The sequence below is a fragment of the Coturnix japonica genome, chromosome 33 (assembly GCF_054131305.1).
Source record: "Coturnix japonica strain WE chromosome 33, WE-NBRP24, whole genome shotgun sequence".
Taxonomy (NCBI): domain Eukaryota; kingdom Metazoa; phylum Chordata; class Aves; order Galliformes; family Phasianidae; genus Coturnix; species Coturnix japonica.
In genome coordinates, this window is record NC_140695.1 from 1,894,324 (window position 1) to 1,903,805 (window position 9,482).

Genomic DNA, 9,482 nt, shown 5'->3' on the forward strand with positions numbered 1-9,482 from the left:
AGGACAGCCCTGGGAACCCTCCTGCAGCCCCGGCTGCACAGCCTGCAGCCGTGCTGGGACACGCAGCCTTCAGGGCTTTTCTTTCATACTGCAGCACTGAAGCCCTCAGCTGTAGCAGAAGGCTATTAACACAGTAAAGGAATATGCAGTGCCTGCAGCCAGATCTGCTACGGGATGTCCCAGATGAAGTGAAACTTCTATGAAAAGCATCTGCATGGTATGTAGTGAGACTTACCATTTCTTGTTCTGTGAGTAACTCTCCTGCTGTGCTCTCACAGCCTGCTCACACCGTACACATCCTGGAAGCTCTTTCCCCTTTCTCTTCTCTCTGTCTGTCACTTGCAGACTGTGCTGTGCACAACAGCAGCTCCTGGGCACAGCTGTCTGTCTGCAGCACTGCCCACTTGTATGAGCTCCCTGTGTCCCAGGAGCCCAGCCTAGCTCGGCACATCTGAGGATTTGAGTTTCTCTTCCTCACTGCTTCCCCGGGAGATTTCCCTGGGGCTACAGAGCAGAAACCTTCTGATAGACAGCAGGCTCATCTCTGCTAAATGCACTTGTATGTCAGATCCGTTATTCACCAGTGGAAAGACTGATTCCAAAAGCATGGCTTTGAGTTGTGGAATCAAACTCTATAACCCAGAGTTAGGTTTTAAATTAGGAAGTCTACTTATTAGTCTCTTATTAGTCACCTGGTGTAAGGTGATCACTTTTATCTTGCATACCTGTAAGCAGAACTGTTATATATTTGAAAACCAAACTGAAACATATCCAACAAATTTCCTGGAACTCATCTTCATATTCATTATTTTCCTGGAACTCATTTACATTCTGCCTGCGTGTACCAGGGGGCGGACACATGTGCAGGACATATGGGTCACGGTTATTCATTGCGTGTGTCTGTTCTGTGTGCCCTGGGCTGTGGATGTCCAGAACGTAGGGGGTTAGCCTAGCTGGTTTGCCATTCAATCAACGTAGGTCCTTAGCATCGCGGCTACATTTGGTGACCCTGACTTGATACAACTGGGTGCACACTCGTGGTGAGAGAAGGCTGGTTGTTATGGCTTAATTGAAGCGAGTGGTGAGTATGCTAAAAGGGACAGGGCAGAATGTGGACTATCCAGTCCATGAAAAGGAATTGAAGCCACTAATACATTGGATGATGAAGAAGGGGTTTGGCTCAACCCCTGGGGAATGCATTAATAAATGTAATTTAGAAAAGGCGAGAGGATAACTATTCCAGAACTATTCTTGCTCTGGTAGTAAGGAAGCAGAAAATCTGCTTCCAGCCTTTTGGTCATTACGTCTTTTTTCCTGGGTGAAGGAATCACAACAGCTATGGCAAGCAGCGCATGACTGCTTGTCTAATAAGTTTTGTCCCAAGTCTGAGTCTGACAACCTTGCCACCCCCTCAGACGCGGCACTAGACAAGGGGAATCAGATGGAGCCTGCGGCTGGAGAAATACAAGATACCAATGCAGAAGCAACTTTAGATCAGGAACCATCAACAGCGGTGGGAGGAGAGAAGTCAAAGAAGTCGAACGAGAATGGTTCAAGAAGGGCCGCGGTGGTTGCTGTAACCTCAGCCTTAATGGATCCTAAATCCCCTGTGGTACCTGTTTTGATGAAACTGTCCAGCATTACATCAGGGAGACCTGTGACCTCTTCAAGACTTCCCCATATTTTAGCCTGAATAGAAGGATACATCTGCTTTTCACTTATTGTCACTGTTACAGGCTTAGCAAGGATAGCAGTGATTTGCTGGCGCTTTGCATTGTCATTGTGTTTGCAGAATCAGGTCAGATTGGACAACCGGGGAGTCATATTCTCCAGACAAAGATGTTTCATTTCAAGACTAGATTTGTTATGTCCTGAAATACACTCTTCCAGAAACTCTAGGATAAGACCTCTACAGTGCCTGTCCTTGCTTCTTTCATTTCTGCTCAACCAAGTGGCATCTAATTTCTGGAAAGAGTTGGCCACTCTGACTTCCCACCAGGAGAATTGTGTGATATGCCTGGCCTTATCATCTGTAGGGGACCCTTTCTCACTCTGCTCATTTTGGGTTATAGTAATAGTAATAGTAATAGTAATAGTAATAGTAATAGTAATAGTAATAGTAATAGTAATAGTAATAGTAATAGTAATAGTCTCGTGCGGGTTGGAAGGGACCTTAGAGATCATCGAGTCCAACTCCCGGAATTCGAGCCTCTGTGCTGCAGAGCGGCACTTGTACCACTTGCACCACAGGGGGGATTGCAAGGCGGCATTCCTACCACTTGCGCCACCGGGGCACACAAAGGGTTCCCCCCCCCTGGGTATTTCTTCAAGCCAGGGAACTACAGCAAGAGACTTAATATCTCAATTATGACTTTAAGTGCGTCGCAAAACACCACTGACTACCTGACATGCCATGACACATGGTGAGCGTGAGCCCTCATTTGCACCTAATCAATGGCCGTGTTGTGCAACATTCCAGGTATGGTTCGAGTACTGGCAGATGAAGAGGATGAGGAAGAGGAGGAGCTTCAGAGGAGCTGCAACCTCCATTGGCCACTATCCAAGTTCACTGGGATAGTGGTAATGACTGAGGTTCTTAACACACTCTAAAGGAATAGAAACTCCAATGGGGAAAAGAACACCACTACTGCCCTGCAGGGAGTGAAGAATGCTGTGCAGAGGCTCTGAGAAAAGAAAGGGTTCATCAATCACGACTGATGGGGCAGCAAGCTGGGTATCTCTGACTTCTGGAATTGGCTGTGGTTCGGCGGTATTCATGGCACTGTGCTCACGTGGCTGGGAATTGGCTCTGTGTTCTTATGCTTTGCACTAACTATTCTCCTGCTCTTCCAAGACCTCATCAGGAGGCAGGTGATGGCCGCGCAATACGTGCTGCTTGCAAACCAAGAGTCATAAGTGTCATAGTTGAAGCTGAGAAGTGGTTGTTGCATGTTGTCACGGAGTTCTCTCTAGATCTCACTCCTTGACTGTGGGAACAAACCCGGGGAGAAAAGGAGCAAAGTACCTCCCCTCTCTAACAACGCTGTGTGGCAGCCCAGCCATGTGCACTCCAGAATGTGGTGGGTGAACAGTTGGCCAATAGGTCAAGTCCAAAGGACTATAGTCACTGGGCTCCATCACTCTAGTAAGTAGTTACTATCAGGGGTCCCCAGGGCTCCATTTTAGGGTCACTTCTCTTTCATGATTTTGTGGATGACTTGCATGCAGGACTAGAAGATGTTCTGAGCAAGTTTGCTGGTGATAGCAGATGAGGAGGTGCTGTTGCCTCCACTGAGGGTGGAGAGGACTTGCAGAGAGATGTGGACAAGTCAGAGAAGTGGGTACCAGTTGGTACTAAGCATCAAGTGCATAAAGTATAACAAAAGAGACTGATTGTGCATCTGGGTAGGGGCAACCCTTGACATACACACTGACTTCATACAGGACACTGGAGAGCGGTCTGACTGAAAAAGATTAGGGGTCTTTGTCAGCATCAAATAAAACATGAGTCAGCAGTGTACCCAGACAGCCAGGAAAGCCAACGGTCCCCTGGAGTGCATCAAGCAATTTATTGCTAGCTGGATGAGGGAAAGGATTGTCCCTGTCTTCTCTGCGCTGCTGCAGCCTCACCTGGAGCGCTGGGTGCACTTCTGGGCACATAAAGGACATTAACGACATCAAACTATGGGTGAGTGTGCACAGGAGGGCACTGGAACTGAGAAATCTGAAGTTCTGAGTTGCATTGGGATTGACTGCTTGTTCAGACTGGGCCCTTCTCATATCCCACATCCTGCGATGAAACACATGGCGCTTATGGGACATGAACCTCAGAGCGTCCTTGCACCCCATGCAGAGCCTGGGATCTTCTGTCCCCATGTCTTTCATTTAACATCATACGGACTTCCAACTCACTGTCCCAGGAAGGATCCTTAGTCATCATGAGGTCCTCCCTGCCAAGGGTCTGGGATCAGGACTTGGCCTTTCTGCTTCATAAGACAAAGAGAGGTTTCTCAGCATCAGAGCCACCATGCCAGTGCCTTTAATTGCCTGTAGTCATATATTCCAATTATCTGCTCTAACAAGTCCCTTGGGAAGCTTGCTTGGTAATGGCCCTCAGTGGGCCCATTAATACTCCAAGAAACTTCACTGTTACTTCTGACTTTGTCTTGTTGAGTACTTTGTGCAAACTTCTCTCTGCACTGGAGGTTGATGGACTCAGCAGCAAATGTGCCCTGGGGCCCATTATAACCTAAAGAGCCTCCTGTGCCTTGTGCTTTCCTGTTATCTTATTCAGGTTTTCAGAACTTGTTCAGCAAAATGGAGAGATACCTGGAGAGAGCTTAAAGAGGAAGGATCCAGCAGACATTTATTGTCTATTTATTTATATTTTGGTTTAATCAAGACATTAAAACAGCACTTCGCAACTGATCGTGATCTGGGATGTCCCAACGAGTTCTATTCTGTTACTGTGTTGACAAAGCTCCTCAACATCCCCACCGCCTTTCTACTCGCATTGGCCCCATGGGAATTGCATCACTTTTCCTCACAACACTCTTCTCCTCTGCTGTCACCCGCTCAGTGTTAAACCTCCTTTGCACCAACTCCCAGTGGCTTTCCACAGAGAACCAGCTGCATATGGAAAAGGAAAAATTTCTCTCTCTCTCTTTTTTTTTTTTTTTGGCCAGCAAACTGAAGGAAAGGTGATGCAAATGAATTAACAGTAAAACATAGCGATCAACTGCATGCCATGTCCAAGCTGCATCTGCTGAGGTTTATCTTTCATAGGGAATATTTGTTCAAGAAATGATTTAGATGCAGATAGGGTGGGATAGATAGAATTACAGTGAAGGATTGACAACAAAGTCCATTAGACTTCTGAGGAATGGAGCAAATTCCAGTAATCTCCCTGTAAGTCAGAAATCAGACAGATAACTGAGAGGTATCTAACTGAACAAAGAGCAAGGGATGTGGAAATCAAGAGGGCAGTGGCAGGAGTGTGTGCCCACGGCCACGGCCTGCTGAAAGCATGCACTTAACCACGGCCATTTATTTAGGAGAGTTGAAGACACCTGGTGGATGAGGGACATCAAATAGGCAGCAGGGAAGAGCAGCGGCGGACACTGGACTTCAGTCACAGGGCATTGGCAACGGCACCACTGTCTGTGTCCCTGAACCTGAAGACACCTGAATAGCAAGGAAAAATAAATAAATAAATATAAGACACAAAATCCCATCAAAGACTCATATTTACAACTAAAAATGGAACAAGGCTCATGAGAACATCTCATCTTGAGAAGGGTTAATACATTTTCATTGATTTCTATCTTTGTCTTCAATTCTTTGTTTCAGTTTTATTGACATTAATGATCATCTTTTAAGCTTACAGCTTAATAAATAAATAAACAAATAAATAAATAAGAGACCCATTTGCATCTTGCACATGTCCCGATGCCCCTTTGACCTTCACAATTCCCACCAGACCTACCATACCAGAGAGTATGAGATCCAGCAGAGCACCTCTCCTCTTTGGTTCCTCCATGGCTTGGTCAAGACACGGCCATCCGTGCTCTCCAAGGATCTGCTGGACGGCACATGCCCTGCTGTGCTGTCCCTGCAGCACATACTGGAGTGAAAAAGGCCCCCAAAGGGGACAAGGGCCTGAAACATGAGACTCCCATCTGTTTGTAGAGGGCACCTTCCACTTGCTCTCCCTGATCAGGAAGACAGGAACAGGCACTGTTGTCCTCCTCTGTTGGCCATTTCCATTAGCTCTGACCTGGCTGCTCTGCAGTCCCGAGGCAGAGCTCAGTGCACTCTCCTTTCCTTGTCTCCTCGCCAATCCATCATAAAGAATCTGTATACCCCTTGTGCTACAGTGCAGTTGTAGAAGCCATTTCACACTGCCACTGTGGTCCAAACAAGAGCTCAGGCATGTAACTCTACAAAGATTTCTAGCTCCTCAAGTTTTGTTGTTCTCATTAGTGCAAAAATACAGAAGTAAACATCCTCATTGGAAAGCATCACTGGACAGAGCCTGATTGGATAGCTCATTAATGGCATTACTGTGAAGAAAGTGGCACACAGACATTAGATCCATTGTGGGTCTTGCAGTTGACATAGCAGCACAGATACACCATGGGCATGGCTTTCCTGAAGGTCCTGTGCTGAATTTACAGCTGCATGTGAGTGTGTGGGAGAGCCCAGAGACACTAGGCTGCTTCTGAAGCCATTCACTTGAGAGCGCAACGAAAACTAAGGTTATGTCTGTTGAAGAATAAGGACGTATGTTATCTTTGTATTGCCTTGACCTTCAGAATATGTCTCAGATGGAGAACAGAGAAAGATCTGGCTCTTCTTTTGTGAGCTCATCCATTTAGTCAGCTGTGTAATGCTGCATTCTCAGTACAGCTGGAGACAAAGGCACCATGAAGTGCTATAAACACTGGGGTCTGTTGTCATTCAGGATGGTCGATAATACCTCTGTTCCCTCTCTGCCACGCAGCTGATGTTCAGGAAAGAGGTGTCTGTCCCAGGGATTTCCCACACAGTTTATAAGCACTGGAACACATCCAGGAGCAGCTAAGGCACCTTGGGCATCACCCAGTGTCTGTGTGTGAGCAACTGCCTCCCCGCTGAAGGACCGAGGACTCAGAGCAGGAGCTCACATGCAGGCAACTCCTTGTGAACTTCTGAGCTGATCAGAGGAATCCCAATGATACTGTGTGTCCAGTGAATCCCATTTCAGCCCCAGGGTTTCCCATTAGGGATGAGACTCCTGCACTGCCTCAACTAAATCACTGCCATGCACAGGGGAAGTCCGCCTCTCTCTGTCCTTGCCTGTATGCCCATTTTGTTTCATCACAGGATCTCAGGTATCAGGTCTGAAATCAGTCACTGACCACTGTACATTTGGTGTTTAATTCATCAGATTTCAATGTACAATCATGATGCTGTTGTTTTTCAGGATCTGTTGGCCAAGAGGACGCAGGGACATCTCAGGGGAGACGAGTGAGAAGGATAAAACATGACATCCTCTGCTGCTGAGCTGGGCCGGGCTCCTGGGACACAGGGAGCTCATAAAGGTGGGCAGTGCTACAGAGAGAAAGTTGTGCTCAGGAGCAGCTCTTGTGCACAGCACAGCCTGCAGGTGACAGAAGGAGAGGAGAGAAAGGGGAGAGAGTTTCCAGGATGTGTACAGTGTGAGCAGGCTGTGGGCACATGAAAAGGTAAGTCTCACTGCAGACCATGCAGCTTCCTTTCATAGAGGGTTAACCAAATCAGGGACATCCCATGGCAGATCTGGCTGCAGGCACTGCATGTTTCTGTACTGTGGAAAAACCCTTCTGCTACAGCTGAGGGCTTCCGTGCTGCAATATGAAAGCACAGCCCTGAGGGCTGCGTGTCCCAGCACGGCTGCAGGCTGTGCAGCCAGGGCTACAGGCAAGTGCCCCGGGCTGTCCTGCAGAGCAGGGTCCCTGCTGTGCCCCAGGGGCTGTGTGCCGGGTATGGGACTCTGCCGCCTGCCAGGCTCAGCACTCAGCCTGCCTGGGGAGCTGCCCAGGGCGCTGCGGGGAGACGGGTGGGGGGATGGAGCCCCCGGCAGGGCTTGTGCTGCCACAGCTGCTGCCTGGGGCAGGGGATCATAGCCCCACTGCACAACTGAATGTTTGTGAAGGCCCTTTGCAAGAGGAGAGCCAAGGAAGGTTTTTTTCATATCTTGTTCTGAGGGAAGGCAGAAAGGACTGGAGGTGGAAATCTTATAGAGGCTTATAGAGGTAAAATTTAAAACACAGCTATGTTACTCCCAAATATTTCTTCAATCAATTGCTTGTTTTGTGAACAACCACACAGGTTGTGCTTTCAGCCTCTCGTTTCTAAAAGGAAAGAATCAGTTTAAGTTTTTGCTGTTTTCTGCAGACTCTAATATTGCACTTATACTGCAAACAGGAATATTTGACTAAAACATATTGAAGTGCAAACAGGCTGGAGTTGGGGGCACTAAGAACAGTTGGAGTGAAGATATGAGACATGTAAACAGCTCCAAAGAGGAAAATATTCAGAAGCTCAGGATATGATTATGAAATGAGAACATATTAAGAGCTCCTTAATCTTCTATTTCTTTAGGGATTGTGAAGCTCATGAATATAAATTCAAGTTATGGAGTTAAATGAAAATTATCCAAAGGTAAATGAAAACATTTCAGAGTACAGCTGGAGGAGTGTCTCTGAGAATGATCTGGACTTGTCATTATCTTCTGCACTCTGAGCAGGACTCAAAGCAAAACAACAGCAGATGCCCAACAGCAGCTCCATCAGTGAGTTCCTCCTGCTGCCGTTGGCAGACACGCGGCAGCTGCAGCTCCTGCACTTCTGGCTCTTCCTGGGCATCTACCTGGCTGCCCTCCTGGGCAATGGCCTCATCAGCACAGCCATTAGCATGCGACCACCACCTGCACACCCCCATCTACTTCTTCCTCCTCAACCTGGCCCTCCTCGACCTGGGCTGCATCTCCACCACTCTCCCCAAAGCCATGGCCAACGCCCTCTGGGACACCAGGGCCATCTCCTATACAGGATGTGCTGCACAGCTCTTTTTCTTTCTCTCCTTCATCTCAGCAGAGTATTCCCTTCTCACTATCATGTCCTATGACCGCTACGTTGCCATCTGCAAGCCCCTGCACTACAGGACGTTGATGGACAGCAGAGCTTGTGCCACCATGGCAGCAGCTGCCTGGGGCACTGGGGTTCTCAATTCAATGCTGCACACTGCCAGTACGTTTTCACTGCCTCTCTGCCAAGGCAATGTTGTGAACCAGTTTTTCTGTGAAATCCCCCAGATCCTCAAGATTTCCTGCTCAGACTCCAACCTCAGGGAAGTTGTGTTTCTCATTTTTAGTGCCAATTTATTCTTTGGTTGCTTTGTTTTCATATTGGTGTCCTATGTGCAGATCTTTGTGGCTGTGCTGAGGATGCCCTCTGAGCAGGGACGGCACAAAGCCTTCTCCACGTGCCTCCCTCACCTAGCCGTGGTCTCCCTGTTTCTCAGCACTGGTGCTTTTGCCTACCTGAAGCCCCCATCCACTTCCTCCCCACTTCTGGATCTGACAGTGGCACTTCTGTACTCAGTGGTTCCTCCAACACTGAACCCTGTTATCTACAGCACGAGGAACAGGGAGATCAAGCACACTCTCAGGAAGTTGCTGCAGTACACACTATTCCAGCTTCCATAAAATGCACAACCTCCTCATTGGATTCCCAGTGATGGTTCTTTAGGTTTATGCCTCTTTTGTTGTTTGATTGTGTGAGATATAGCAATGTGCAAAAAAAAAAAAAAAAAAAAAAGAAAAAAATATTATTGAACTTATAAATAAAAATATATTTCACTTCTTTCCTACCTAATTTCCATTTTCTCTATCCAAGAGCTCATGGAAACATGTAACCAGATTCCCTGAATACATTTTAAGGTACCTAAAAAGGGTTCAA

General features: G+C 47.4%; 1 pseudogene; it reads left to right on the forward strand.

The window, feature by feature from the left end:
• The first annotated feature begins 8,292 nt into the window (after positions 1-8,292).
• On the forward strand, positions 8,293-9,229 carry LOC146755341 (olfactory receptor 14A16-like; annotated as a pseudogene).
• Positions 9,230-9,482: the final 253 nt, after the last annotated feature.